The sequence below is a fragment of the Sciurus vulgaris genome (genome assembly GCF_902686455.1).
Source record: "Sciurus vulgaris genome assembly, chromosome: X".
Lineage (NCBI taxonomy): Eukaryota > Metazoa > Chordata > Mammalia > Rodentia > Sciuridae > Sciurus > Sciurus vulgaris.
Window position 1 is genome coordinate 75,117,478 of NC_136471.1, and position 16,203 is coordinate 75,133,680.

The following is a 16,203-nucleotide window of genomic DNA, read 5'->3' on the forward strand; positions in this document are numbered from 1 at the left end:
CATAAAAATTTAGGTGTATGTATCCATTTTCATTTACTATAACAAAATACTTGAGGACAGTTACTTCATAAAGAAAAGAGTTTTGTTTAGCTCACAACACTGGAGGCTCAAGCGCATGGAGCTGGTATCAGCTCAGCTTTGGTGAGGACCTCATGATTAATGGCATGACAATGGAGAGAGGGAGTACAATAGGAAGAGATCATATGGCAAGATAAGAAACCAAAGACAAGAGAGTAAGCCAATCTCACTCTTTTATATGAACTTATTCTTAGGATAGTGAACTCATTCTGCAAGATCAGCATTAATTATTTCCAAGGGTAGTACTCCTCTCCCCAGTGACCAGACTGTCCTCAGGCTAGGTTCCACCTCTTAAGCTTTCATCATCTATCATATCATCCTATTACAGACCAGCCTTCTAACACATGAACCCTTGAGTCACAAACCATACCAGAAAAAAACATAGGGGAAATATTTGTGACCTTACATTTGGCAATGGATTCCTAGATATTATACAAAAAAAGTGCAAGCAACAACAACAAAATACATCAATTGAACTTTACAAATTTAATAGCTTTTGTGTATCAAAAAACATCATTGAAAAAATGAAAAGAAAATCAACAGAATTGCCAACAATATTTGCAAATCACATAACTGATAAGGATTTACTATATAAACAACTTCTACAATTGAACAGCAAACAGACAACTCAATTTAAAAGTGGGCAAAAAAAAAACTAGAATGAAATTTCTCCAAGAGAATATATGAATGAACAATAAGTACGTGAAAAAAATGTTCAAAATCATTTAACCATCCAGAAATTATAAATCAAAGCCACAAAGAGATACCACTTCACACCCACTAGAAATGCTATAGTATACATACTTAGAAAACCAGGAAATTGAAAGTGTTAGCAAGGATGTGGATAAATTAAAACCCTCACACTTTGCTATTGGTAATATAAAATGGTGCAGCCACTGTGGAAAACAATTTGTCAATTCCTTTAAATATAAAAGTGCCATGTGACCTAGAAATTCCAGTCCTATAAATGTATCCAAAAGAATTGAATAGATACTTGTATGTTAATACTTATTTCAGCCCTAGTCCCCATAGCAAAAAAGTGTGGTGGTCTTGAGGCCTGTCTTGACAACATTGTGAGACCCCATCTCCAAAACATAAAAAACAAACAATAAGCTAAAAAGTATGAACAATCAAATATTCCATCAATAGATATAAATAAAATGTGGCATATACATACAACAGAATACCATACAGTTATAGAATGAATTTTGATATATGCTAGAACATGCATAAACCTTGAAAATATTGTGCTATCATGCACATTTGAACCAGAAACACAGAGATCAGAATGTGTTCTCAAATCATGAACCATGAGTCTAGCACTTAATGATCTGATTATTTGCTACTGGCAACTAGAACATGATAGAGCTACAGAATGAAAGAAAAAAGTTCAGAAATGTAAATGTCTGATTTGGGATCCTTCAGGATCCTTCAGTTCAGCATTAAGATAGACATTCAGATTCCAAACAAGGAAAACATTTGAATTGGGATGCTATTTTTAGATTTTTACAGAAACATAATCAGAATGGAACAGAATGTCTAAGAACAGAAAACTGAAATGTATCAGCCTCGACACAAACCTCCATATAGAAAAAACTACAAGAAATGAGTGGTTTGGTCAGATACTTCATCAAATGTGCAAAAAAAAAAAAAAAAAAAAAAAAGAGTACCCAGGTTAAAATGTAAAGAACTCTTGAATTATATAATAGATACAGTGAAAGATTCATCAAATGGTATTTATGGAGCTCATTGTAGCAACATACTACTCAAAGACATTTGCTCAGTGAGAAAATACTGGTGTGAAATAGCAAAGTGGCTAGGTAAGTTTTAATGGAAGGAAGGAAGGAAGGAAGGAAGGAAGGAAGGAAGGAAGGAAGGAAGGAAGGAAGGAAGAAGGGAGGGAGGGAGGGAGGGAGGGAGGGAGGGAAGGAAGGAAGGAAGGAAGGAAGGAAGGAAGGAAGGAAGGAAGGAAGGAAGGAAGGAAGGAAGAAGGGAGGGAGGGAGGGAGGGAAGGAAGGAAGGAAGGAAGGAAGGAAGAAAGGAAGGAAGGAAATATGTTAAGTGACATAAGTCATATACAAAAGGACATATATTGTATGATTCCACTTATATGAAATAGCCAGACTAGGCAAATTCATAGTGACAGAAAGTAGAAACAAAATTGGAAAGGCTAGGGGTGGAAAGAATGCAGAATTATTACTTAATGGTTATAGGTTTCAGTTTTGGAAATGGATAGTAGTGATGATTGCACACTGAGCTATACGTTTAAAATGGTTAAAATGGCAAATTGTATATATACATATTGTATCACAACAAAAAACAAGGAGGGGTTGGGTTTATAGGGGAGGGGTAGAGCACTTGCCTAGCACTGTGAAGCACTAGGTTCAATCCTCAGCACCACACAAAAAATAAATAAATAAAATAAAGGTATGATAAAACAAGGAGATATAAAGACTTTCCTAGACAAAAAAAATGAAAGAATATGCTGATATGAACTAATAAGAAATAAGAAATACATTTTTTGTTATGAAAAAAGTGACACCAGAAAGTAATTCAAATCCACACATAAAAAAATCAAACAGCATGGTAAAGGTCATTATAATGTATATTATATTTATATGTGATATATATAAATTATAAACACCATTATATATTATTATGTAATTATAATTATATATAATTGGTAAGTATAATTCATATCATTTCTTTCCTTTCTTAACTGATTTCAAAAATTATTTTACAAACAGTAAGTATATATTATATCATTGAGCCCATAACATAAATAAATTAGTTTGGCACAAAAGAAGTAGGAGAACCATCCAACATGGTGGCACATGCCTGTAATCCCAGAGACTTGGGAGACTGAGACAGGAGGATTGCAAGATTGAGAACAGTCTCAACGATTTAGTGAGGCCCTGTCTCAAAATAAAAAGGCACCACAGTGAATCTCCACATCATATATAACCACAAAACTGGGATCTTAATTAGAATAATATATACTCCATGTTTGCATAAATATATCAAAATATAGTCTACATCATGTATAACTAAAAGGAACAAATAATTCCTTTTTAAAAAAGTAGTAGGGATGTGGATCCATGGCAAAGTACCCCTGGGTTCATTTTTCACATTTCTTTTCCTTTTCAATCTTATACACCTCTAATCAAAGATTTCTTTTTGGCATCTCTCAGAGTACATAGAATCTTCATTGAGACACATGCAAGTTTTGAACGAACTATTGTAAGATGAATCTTTGGCCAATTAACCTGCTGGTCAATCACCAGCATGCATGCACGCACACACACACACACACAAAAGGAGGTGAGAGAGTGAAGCTGTATTGGTTGGTCAGTAAGGAAGTGCTATTGAGTCCACATTAAACAGTGAAAACATACCAAGAAATGACAAGAAATTAATATAACAACTTCTGCATTATGGTCTAGATATTGAAGGTCCCCTGAAAGCATATGTGTTGGTCCCCAGCTGAGGTGCAATGGGGTAGTGCTGAAAACTCTAGGAGGTGGGGCATAGTGGAAGGAAGTTCAGTCACTGGGGGCAGCAGGTATTGGCCCCTGCCCTTCTCCCTCCCTTTCTTTCTCTGTGTTTCCTGGCCACCACGTGGTGAGCATCTTTACTCCACTGCATTTTCCTTGTCATGATGATCTGCCTCACCATAAGCCCAAAGTGATGAGGCCAAGGGACCATGGACTGAAATCTGAAACTGTGAGCCAGAATAAATTTTTCCTCCTTTTGAGTTGATTTTCTCAGGTATATTGTCAGTGCAACAGAAATCTGACTAACACATTCTGTAAATATACACTTATTATTCTTTCCATAGGTTCTTTAGAAGACATAAAATTAAATGAAGTAAAAATTGTAACAATATATTGTTCAGTGTTTAACATATATAGGCATAATATGCATAATAATACTGAAAAAGGGAAGAAGAGGAAATAGAGCTACAAAGGAGTAATGACTTTATATATCATTGGAATTAAGTTAGTGTGAATCTGTGATACTGTGATATAAAAAATGTATATTTGGACTCTGCTTTTGGTTCCTAGCACACAGCTACTAAAGCCCTTGGAATCTCTTGTCTTTTGGTAGGCTAATAAAATGACTGACTGCCGAAGGATCCTGGGTGACCTAGGATGGAGGCTTATTGTCTGGGATTCTGACCATATGATTAGTGTTGGAACTTTCAGTCCCACTCTCCACCAACCAGACCTTTAGGGAAAGGAAAGAGGCTGAAAGTTGAGTTGATCACCAATGGCCAATGATATAATCAATTCATGCCTATATGATGAAGTCTTCACAAAACCCCAGAGGGCAAGGTTCAGGGAGCTTCCAGACTATGGAACAAGTGAAGGTTTCTGCACTGTAGAGGGCTTGGAGAGAGCCTGGAAGTTCCATGTCCCTTCACACACTTTGCTCTATGCATCTCCTCCATCTGGTTCTTCGTCTGTATTCTTTGTAGTGTCATTTACAATAAACTAGTAAACATAAATATTTCCCTGAGTTCTTGAGCTGTCTAGCAAATTAATCAAACCCAAGGAGTAGGTTTTGAGAACCCTCAATTTATAGCTCATTAGTCATAAATGAATAATACAATCTGGAGCTTGCAATTGGCATCATGAAGTGGGAAGTGGTAAGCAGTCTTGTGGGACTGAGCACTTAACCTGTGAGATCTGGTGCTATTTTCAGGTAAGTTAGTGTCAGAATTGAATTGGATTAGAGGACACTCAGCAAGTGTCCATGGGAGAAATGATTGCTTGGTGTGTAGGGAGAAATTCCCACACATCTGGTATCAAAAGTTTACATAGAATGTCTGAGAGTAGTAAAAATACTTTGGTTTTTCCTATCTCTAATAGAATCTAAAGTTGAGATGCACAGATGGTTCCCAACTTATGATAATTTGACTTACAATTTTCAAATTTACAATGGTGAAAAAATGACATGTATTCAGTAGAAACCATATTTTGAATTTTGATATTTTCCAAGGCTAGCAATAACACTACGATACTCTCTCACTATGCTGGGCAGTGAGACACAGCTCCCAATCAACCACATGATCACAAGGGTCAACAACCCAAACTCTGATGTCTACTGTATTGCTAAGCTATGATGTATGGTAGTTATATTAAATGTATTTTTGGTACATTTAATGTGGCAGATGTATCAATTTATGTTTGGTAAATGTAATTTCAAATTTATGATACTTTCAACTGACAATGGATTTATCAAAATGTATCCCCATCATTAGTTGAGGAACATCTGCATATGGTAAGCCCCCTAGAGTCTAGTCAATAAGAAAATAACTTTAAAATAATAAAAAATAATGAAAGTGAATAAAATATTCACTTAATGTAAGAGAAAGTAGGCAAGGGGAGACATAGGAACAGGAAAGACATAAAATATATGGAAAAGAAAAAATAAATGACAGGCATAAATCCAAATGGTGCTGTGCTGGGGAAATTGGAAATCCATATGCAACAGAATGAAACTAAACCCTTATCTCTCACCCTGCACAAAACTCAACTCAAAATGGATTAAGGACCTCGGAATCAGACCAGAGACCCTGCAGATTATAGAAGAAAAAGTAGGTCCAGATCTTGAACATGTCAGCTTAGGACCAGACTTCCTAAACAGGACTCCCATAGCACAAGAAATAAAAGCAAGAATCAATAACTGGGATAGATTCGAACTAAAAAGTTTTCTCTCAGCAAAGGAAACTATCAGCAATGCAAAGAAAGAGCCTATAGAGTGGGAGAAAATCTTTGCCAATCATACTTCAGATAGAGCACTAATCTCCAGAATCTATAAAGAACTCAAAAAACTTTACACCAAGAATACAAATAATCCAGTCAACAAATGGGCTAAGGAAATGAACAGACACTTCACAGAAGAAGATCTACAAGCAATCAACAAACATATGGAAAAATGTTCAACATCTCTAGTAATAAGAGACATGCAAATCAAAACCACCCTAAGATTCCATCTCACCCCAATTAGAATGGCAATTATCAAGAATACAAGCAACGACAGGTGTTGGTGAGGATGTGGGGAGAAAGGTACACTCATACATTGCTGGTGGGGCTGCAAATTAGTGCAGCCACTCTGGAAAGCAGTGTGGAGATTCCTTACAAATCTTGGAATGGAACCACCATTTGCCCCAGCTATCCCACTCCTTGGCCTATACCCAAAGGACTTAAAATCAGCATACTACAGAGATACAGCCACATCAATGTTCATAGCTGCTCAATTCACAATAGCCAGATTGTGGAACCAACCTAGATGTCCTTCAATTGATGAATGGATAAAGAAACTGTGGTATATATATATATATATATATATATACACAATGGAATATTATTCAGCCATAAAGAATGATAAAATTATGGCATTTGCAGGCAAATGGATGAAATTGGAGAATATCATGCTAAGTGAGATAAGCCAATCTCAAAAAAACCAAAGGACGAATATCGCTAATAAGTGGATGATGACACGTAATGGGGGGAGGGAGGGGTTAGTGTAGGGTTAGAGTTAGGGTTAGGGAGGGGGGCAAGTATGGAGGAAGGAAGGACTGTATAGAGGGAAAAGAGGGGTGGGAGGGGTGGGGGAAGGGAAAAAATAACAGAATGAATCAAACAACATTACCCTATGTAAATTTATGATTACACAAATGGTATGCCTTTACTCCATGTACAAACAGAGAAACAACATGTATCCCATTTGTTTACAATAATAAAATAATAATAACAATGTTAAATGTGAATGGATCAAGCAATCAAACCAATTCGGAGATTGTTAGAATAGATAAAATAACATCCAGTTACACCTTGTCTATAGGAAAGATATTTTAAATTCAAAGATGAAAGTAGGTTGAAAGTAAAATGTTGGAAAAAAAACTTATCTTACAAAGAGCAACCATAAGAAAACTGGAGTGGCTGTTCTATTATCAGCTCAAATAGACTTTAGACAAAAAATATTAATAGAGATAAAAAGGTACATTTTATGATATCCAATGATGGAAGTAGGAATTATTTTCCCTAAGACCTTTAATAAGATATCTAATTCAACCACTTTTATTCAACATTGTTACTAGCCATGGAATTAAGCAAAAAAGAAAAAAGTAAATCCAAATTGAAAAGGAGTAAAGCTATCTCTGTATGCTGATGACATAGTCATATATGGAAAATTCCAAAGAATATACACAAAAATTAAAACTAATAAATTAATTCAGCAAAGTTATAGGATACAATATCAACTCACAAATCACCATTTCTATACTCTAGCAATTAATAATCCAAAAGAAAATAATTGCACTTACAATGACATAAAAATTGAATATTTAGAAATAAATCTAAGCAAAGAGGTGTAATACTTGTACCCTAAAAGCTACAAAACACTGTAGAAAAAAATAAAAGATGACTTAAGTAAATGGAAAGATATCCCATGTTTATAGATTAGAAGACTTAATATTAAGATGTCAATACTACTCAAAGTGACCTACAGATTCAATGTAATTCCTATCAAAATCCCAATGGATCATTTTGCAGAAATGGAAAAATTGATCCTAAAATTCATAAGGAATCGCAAGAGATCCCAAAAAGCTAAAACATTCTTCAAAAGGAATAACAAAGCAGGAGGACACATATTTGCTGATGTCAAGACATACTACAAAGTTTATGGTAATAAAAATGGCATAAAGATAGACACACGGGGCAATGAAATAGAATTGAGTCCAGAAATAAACCTTATATTTATGATCAATTGATTCTTGAAAAAGACGCCAAGACAATTCAGTGGGGAATCAATGATCTCTTCAATAAATGGTGCCAGAAGAACTGGATATCCATGTGCAAAAAAATAAAGTTAAATTCTTTCTTTATATCATACATGAAAATTAACTGAAATGAATCACACATTATATGGTTCCATTTATAACTAATGCTCAGAATAGACAAATCCATAGAAACAGAGAGATTAGTGGTTGCCAGGGAGTGGGGGAGGGGGAATGGGAAGTGACTACTAATGAGTACAGAGTTTCTTACTGAATTGATGAAAATATTCTGTGATTATATTGTTATAGTTGCTTAGGTTTGTGAATATATTAAAAATCATCAAATTGAATACTTTAAAGGGTTTATTTTATGGTGTGTGAATTTTGTCTCTGAAATATTGACAGGAGACAAAGGCATGAAAGTTTCCATTTATGAGTGTGTGCTCACATTCAACTTGAGAAAGACCAAAGAAAAGCACCCATTAGATAGATTTCTCCACTTCTGTGGGTGATCTGGGGTGTTGAGGGCAGGAAGAATACTGTTACAACTATATAATTCTCTCCCACATCATCCTAACATTCTTATTTCCTACCTGATGTAGTGATTTTGGGAGATACAATTATACCTGTGAAAACCAGAGATGATCCCTAAGCAAGAAACAACATTCTCCCCTTACACACAGTTTAGCTTTCTAAGGTTCAGGTTATAAGCAGTGATAAAACATATGGAAAATTCTCCAAAAAAATTCACAAGTTTTAAAATGTGAAGTTGGGCTGGGGATGCAGCTCAGTTATAGAGGGATTGCCTGGCATGTACAAGCCCCTGGGTTCAATATCCAGCCCTGCAAATACATACATACATACATACATACATACATAAAAATGTGCCTCTTCTGGATATTGTGATGAAATCTTATACCATTTTGCTCTGTCCTTCCCAGGACATAAATCATCCTTTTATCTAGTGTGTCCATGCTATATACACTACCTACCCACTAGTCACTGAATAGCTATCTTGGTTATCATATTGACTATTCAGGGTATCATAGTGCTTGTGTTCAACTAGCCCTTATTTTACTTACTAACAGCCCCAGAGTGCAAGAGTCCATGTCGGTTATTCTAACATGCCAAAGAGAAGCCATAAAGCACTTCCTTTTAGTGAAAAGGTGACAGTTCTTGACTTAAGGAAAAAAAAATCTGTATGCTGAAATTGCTAAGATCTACATTAAGAGTGAATCGTGTATCTCTGAAATGGTGAAGAAAGGAAAAGAAATCTGCTGGTTTTGCTGTCACATCTTAAACTGCAAAAAAAAAAAAAATATATATATATATATATATATATATATATATATATATGGGCACAGCAAGACAAGTGAAAAAAGGCATTAAATTTGTGGTTTCATACTATCTAAGGATTCCAGGATCCACTGAGGGTCTTAGAACTCAACTCCTGTGGATAAGGGGGGACTACTGAAATTATATTTTTAAATCTTTATGCCAGAATTTGTAAGGGCCTATGGAATGGATTATACTTTAACCCCATCTTACAAAATTTGGATCAATGATAGCAACTGTATTGCCCAGTGGTCAAGATAGCCCATTAGTCATATATATGTGTAACTCTATATAGGTAGGAATGAACTGAAATGGAAGCACTCACTAGGCTCATATTGCTGCTGCCATCAGTCTGGGTCAGCCCTGTCTCTGGATCTGACATTCCTTCCAAAGACAAACATTTAAGCTTAAAACCAAAGACAAATGGAAGGAAGAAATATAGCTGAAGGTAAAAGAATGGATAGATGGATTATAAAATGAGAGACTTAATTTATTCTCCCTCCAAGCAGGAGGCATTTTTTTCCATGTTGGGGTGCTTGGAGTTGAGGGAGGAGTTACATGGACAACTCTTTCTGCCTTCTTATCTTCATTTTGTTTTACAAAAAGCAGGCACATGGTCTCTCACTTGATATTCTTAGCTCTGGGAAGGTAGTTTGGTGCATGAATAGGTGTGTCTATAGGGGGAGATCACTGGAGACTCTTACTTCGCTGCCCTCTTGCTCCTTTCCTCCATGCAATTAAAGAAATCCACTATTACATTAGTTCTTCAAGCAAGGTTCAGAGAAAGAGAATACAAATCTCTCTTAGCACAATTATTTCAGATGCCCTAATGGGAATCATGCTGGGAAATATTCTGGTCATGAGCTATGATGGGTCCCTAGTAATTCACTAATATCTTTTGATTCTTAAAATTCAGGTTAAGTCTACTAAAAACAGTATCATTTGGGAATAATCTTCCAGGAATTACTCCCTGTCAAATCATCAAACCATGAAGTATACAAGTGAGAGACTGATCACTAGATAATTACAAACTTTGATCACTAAATACTTAAGAAAGGTTTTTGATTATTATGAACAGAATGTAGCAGTCACATGCCCATGATGCCAAAATATCTCATGAATAATGCTCAGGAAGCTCCGTGGTACTTTGAAATATCACACTGAAGCTCTGTTATTACAAGTAGTTAGTTGCTTCTTGTTTGGACCTCCTGCAACTTCCTATAGCTTCATTATTAAATTTATGTACATAATTTAAAAACCAAGTATATTATGCATAAAGGCAATTCACCCTTGTCTCTGTAGGTGTAAAGCTATTAAATAAAATAGAAAACAATGGGTTTCTGATGGGAAGGCAGTAGGAATCACATGGTGGAACTCAAATTCCCAAGGAATTGACTCCACTTTGAGACAAGGAAGGCCTTATATGCCATACTCAGAGTAAATTACATGTAAGTGTGACTACTATCTACATAACTTCAGTATGGAGACCCAACATTTTGGGGTACAAAACGTGTCCTAATTGCACTCAAGCAATCTGTACATCCTTTTAGTGGATTAAACATTGGTCCACAAGACAGAAGAGAGTTTATATGAGCAATAGATGCCAGTTTAAACATCAAAGGACAAACTTGAATCTTCCTTTTTCATTTATTTGATTTTAACAATAAATAAAAACATAAAAACATACATATTAATGCAGTACCATGTGATGCTTCAATAAATGTATACATTGTATAATGTTTAAATTGGGTTAAACATATCTATCTCCTTAAACCTTTATGACTTCTTTATGGTGAAAACTTTTAAAATACTATCTTCTAGCTTTTTGAAATGTATGGTATATTATGATTATAGTTACCCTACTATGCAACAGCATGCTAGAACTTCTTGTTATTTAACTATAACTTAGTACCCATTGATCAACCCCCACCCCTCCCTATTCACTATACTCCCTGGCCTCTGCTAAGCACCAATGTACTCTTAACTTCATGAGATTAAACTTTTTAGATTCCACATATGAGTAAGATCACGAAGCATTTGTCTTTCTTTTTTTTTTTTTTTTCAATAGAACACAAAGTTTTATTTGCCGCCACTCCATAGGAGGCAGTAAGCTTTCAAATTAGCTAGTCTTGGTAAAAAAGACAAGAGATTGTAAAGTGTTTCCACAAAATTCACAGGTGTGGAGAAAGGACCGCAAGGTTCACCGCAAAACACACACTCTGGAACCAATCCCAGCACTCATTTATCCAAATGTCATACCAGTTTGTCCTTTGGTATGGGAATACAGACCGATCGTTGCTGATGACCACCGCTAGAAATGGGCAACTGCCAAGGAGGCCAGAAGTGTTTGCACAGGAACATCCTGTGCTCTGACACTTGTGGTCTTTGCTTTAGCTTCTGCTACAGAAAAAAAAAAAAAAGACACCCAAGGCCACCCTGTCCTCCACCACCACAACTTGCTGCTGGTCACTTCTAAGCCATCTCATACCATTTGGAATTGATTGTGCTGTTTCTCTATCTTTGTAAAAATAAGTTTCACTTATTTTGTGTTGAGAGTTACAAGTGAGAGAGAGGCATCTGTCTTCTACCAGCACAGTGTCCATCCCAAACTGGTCAGTGCACTGCTTCACGGTGGCCAGGACACTCAGGAGCCACTGGTCCACAGCAACTAGGTGAGGATTGGAGAGCACGGGGGAGATGGGATCATGGGCCATGGCAGATATTAAGACAGACTTTAGCATTCCATTCTTTAGGTAGTTCAGTCTGTTCCAGGTAGAAACCCTAATGATGCAGCACTGATAGAGAGGGGCAAGGATGCTTCTCTCATCCAGCAAGGCATTCCCAAAGCTTTTGGCATTATCAAGAAGGATGAACATACTAGTGCCTTCATCATCCTGAAAACTCTCATAGTGATGGCGGTCAGCATTGCCAATCAGGTAATCAAAGACAGAGATGTCAGTTATGTCCAGGAGGCGTGGGCCTGAGTCATACGGGGACATTTTCTTCACAGCATCACAGTAGCTCTCATCATACTCCCACCTGGCCAATTTGCCTTCTCAGGTAAGTCCTGCCCCAGGGGTGTTGGTGTTTCTGTAGAGGCCACACATCTGGAAGCCAAAGTGTGACAGATCCCTCCATTGTATCTCCATCTGCACAAGCTGGCTCTGTTTCTCGGCAGTAATATCACTTCCCATAGAAACAAGTATTGTTTCCTACAGCTAAGAAGGTGCTCAACAGCTGTTCCATAGCAACAGGCTTGATCTCTGTCCACAGATTAACAAATCTGCCAACCACTAAGGGGGCTCAGCGGAAACCCAGAATCCGGTCCAAATGAAAGGCCACTACCTCTGCATTTTGCCTATCATAACCAGCATATGGCTCCCCTTCCACCACATAGTCCTGGCTATACCACTTAGGTTTGAAGACAACTTTTTGTCCTCCTTCAAGTATCAGTAAGGCTTTCAGCTCTGTTCCTTTATAACCTACACCAGCTTTAATGATTTTCTTGGTGGCCATGGCATGCATGATCGCCCCCAGTTCTGGTGTCTCCTCAGGGTACACTTCTCGGGGCACCACCCACTGGGCTGCAATTTCCCGTGGAGACTGCAAGATGTGGTCCAGCTTGGGTGCCAACTGCACCCGCAAGCCAGTCATCATTCGGTGAAAAGCCCTCTGGTCCTCCCAGTTGGCAGCTGAAGTATCTAAGTTGTCAATCAGGAAAACTTTGGTGAAGATAAAGATGACAAGGAGTATTGCTAAAGCACAACTCGCTGCTTAAGCTTCATGGTGACCTCTTTTCTTCTTCCCCTAACCCACTTTCTCACTTAAAGAGAGCAGGGGTGATGGTCAGCAAGGAGATTCCATGATTACACACATTGGTCCATTTCTTCATTGGAGTGTCCCCACAATCCCTGTCGGGCCCTAGACTCGCTCCTTGGCCGCCTGCTCGGTGCGGTGTGGTGCGGCCCCAGCCGCCTCCAGGGTGGGGCCATCCCACACCGCTCTCACGGCTCCCACCCACCCCCGGCCGGGCCATTCCCTGGCCACCCCTCTGCGCCCGAAGAACTTGTCTTCCTGTACCTCACTTATTTCACTTAACATAATGATCTCTAGTTCCATCTATGTTGTTGTAAATGACAAGATTTCATTCTTTTGGCTGAATAATATTCCACTGTGTATATGTATCATATTTTTAATCCATTGATCACTTGATGGACACAGGTTTTTTACATTTCCTGGCTATAGTGAATAGTACCAAAATGAACATGGAAGTATAGATGTCTCTCGAACATATTGATTTCATTTAGATATATAACAAGTAGTGGTATTTGCTGGGTCAAACTGAATTCTCTTTTAATGCATGGTATTTAGAAGAAATAGATGTTAAGTAGAATAGACCAATTAGAAGGGATACACTTCCAGAAGAAAGGAAAAGGATGATAATCAGCTTGGAAAGATGATGAGGTTTTAGCAAACTTGGTCAGGCAGATTCATTGGAAAATGTTGGAAAGTGCTAGGACTCAATGCTCAGAAAGGTCTTATACCCTCACCCAAGAGGGTCTTCTGACTATTTTAAAACAGATAGATCCTGACCTAGAAATAGGTTAATTACATTTCACCACAGGTAATGACCTTCATTAACACTTTTGGAAATGTTATGGACCTCCAAACTTCTAAGTTCTCTAGAAGCAAAAGCAATTTACATTAATGCACATTGCTTATTCTCAACCCAAGAATGATTCAAAATAAGTTGTACTTTGTAGCAGTTAACAGTAGAAATCATTCTAAATTGCACCCTTATACTTGCCATAAGAAACAGATGGGCCTTGCAGAAAAACAGCACACAATGGAAACAGTCTCAGCAAATCATGTGAAAGGAGACAGGATAACTAGCTTTGTACCTGTATGTTAGGGGCTGAATTGTGCCTCCCCCATTCATATGTTGACGCCCTAACCACTAGTATTTATATTTGAGGATAGGGTCTTTAAAAATGGGATTTCATTAAAATGAGGCCATCAGGTGGGGCCTAATCCAATTAGTCTGGTGTCATAAGAGAAAATATGGACATATAAACAGACGCCAAGGACATATGTGCAGGGGAAAGACTATGTGACGACGCAATGAAGAGAGAGAGATGTCAGAAGAAACCAAATTTGCCAGTACCTTAATTGTGGACTGAGCCTCCAGCATTATGAGAAAATAAGTCATGTTAAAGCCACCTAGTCCATACTATTTTGTAATGACAGTCCAAGCAAACCAATATACCATCTAACTTGGAAACTGCAAGTATCCAAATCCTGGTCAATTGTGACAGAACCTTTCTATAATAACATCTGGTATGTGGTCAAGGGCCAATTATGTTGGGAAGGTATAATAAACAGCTAATTCTGAATTGTGGAGTGACACATAATACTACTATATTATGTGTGTTTGATATGGTGTGATATGGTGTAATGTTAGAATTTGCTGGTTAGATTCAAGTACCTTATGTAAATATGACATAATTAAGATGTTGATAAGTATATGTAAAGTAAATTTAACTAAAGTTTCCTTAGGATGTGATATCAATGGAAAATGGTTGGCTTGAGGGGGTCTAGATCTGGTTAACCATCAACTAATTAATTGCTAAATACCTTGATATGTTTATCATAAAGTATGTAGACCAAGGGAAGAAACAAATTAGTCCAAAATATGGATATATATAATATATATAATATATATATAAGCTTATATATAGATATATAAGCTTGATAAGACGAATTAATTGCTTCAAGTCTATGCCTAATTTGCATTGACTTCTCCAAATATTGGACATACTCATGCTGATATTATTACTATAGTATATCTGTTATATAAATGTTATACTAAACAGAAAAATAAACAAGGTTCCTTTAAGATGATCTAGGTCAAGATCCAGGAGGGTGGACTTATAGGAGAGTTGATTCAGCAGGTCTGCATTGCTCAAATCTTACACATTCCCAGAATTGTTTTTACAAATGGCCCTTGTCCAGTTATTGGGAAATTAAGTCCTTTGAAAAAATTCTGACTAATAAGGTTATTTGAACCACCCTAACAATTTTTTATAGTGGACTGCATAAACAATGTGATTTATGGGGAACAACTTCTGATGCTTTTGATAACTACAATCTATCATGCAGGCACTGGATGACCACATGAACAAAACCTCTGGAATCTTTAGGCTCAAGTGAACTACTACCTGGAAGATCACATTTCACACATGTTGCCACCATTTGTAGATACAGGAATTAAGTGCATTCTGTGCAACTCTACTGGAAAAGGACTCTTCAAAGCTTGCGTCTGGTTTCTTCCAGACTTTGCCCCACATGCACATAACCCTTGCTAATTTTGCTTTGTATCTGCTTTCTGTAATAAATCATGAGTATAATGACTTCTGAGTCCTATAAGTTTTGGAGGTATTCTTGAGGATCCCCATCATTGACACACTAGAAAATACCTACTTTCACATTCCTGTAATCCCAGAGACTTGAGAGGCTGAGGCAGCAGGATCTTAATTTCAAGAGCACTCTGGGCAATTTAAATTTAGTGTCTCAAATCAAAATAAAAAGAGCTGTGGATATGGCTCAGTGGTAGAGTGCTCCTAGGGGTTCAATCCCCAGTAACCAAAAAAGAAAAAAAAAAAAAAAAAAAGATAATGAAAATGTCTAGTTAACATCAAAGAAAGCAGTAATGGAGAGAAAAGACATAGACAACAAATAGCAAAATGGCAGATATAAATCCTAGCTCATCAGTAATTAAATGGAAAAGGAAAAATAACAGATTTCTCATCAAAGAAATGCAAGAAAGATAATAATGCAACTTTTTTAGAGGACTAAAAGAAAAAAGCTACCAAACTAAATTCTATGACAGTGAAATAGCCTTGTAAAGCATAAGTGAAATAAAAAACATTTCATTATGACTTTTTAAATGATTTTTTAAAGATACACAAAAACTGGAATAATTCACTCCTGGAAGAGTTGTACTGCAA

The 16,203-nt window shown here is 36.9% G+C and overlaps 1 pseudogene across 1 annotated transcript; it reads right to left on the bottom strand.

Moving 5' to 3' along the window:
• Positions 1-10,944: 10,944 nt before the first annotated feature.
• Positions 10,945-13,169, bottom strand: LOC306650633 (glycosaminoglycan xylosylkinase-like; annotated as a pseudogene). The gene has a single exon. The product of its transcript is annotated as a glycosaminoglycan xylosylkinase-like (transcript).
• Between the last annotated feature and the right edge of the window lie 3,034 nt (positions 13,170-16,203).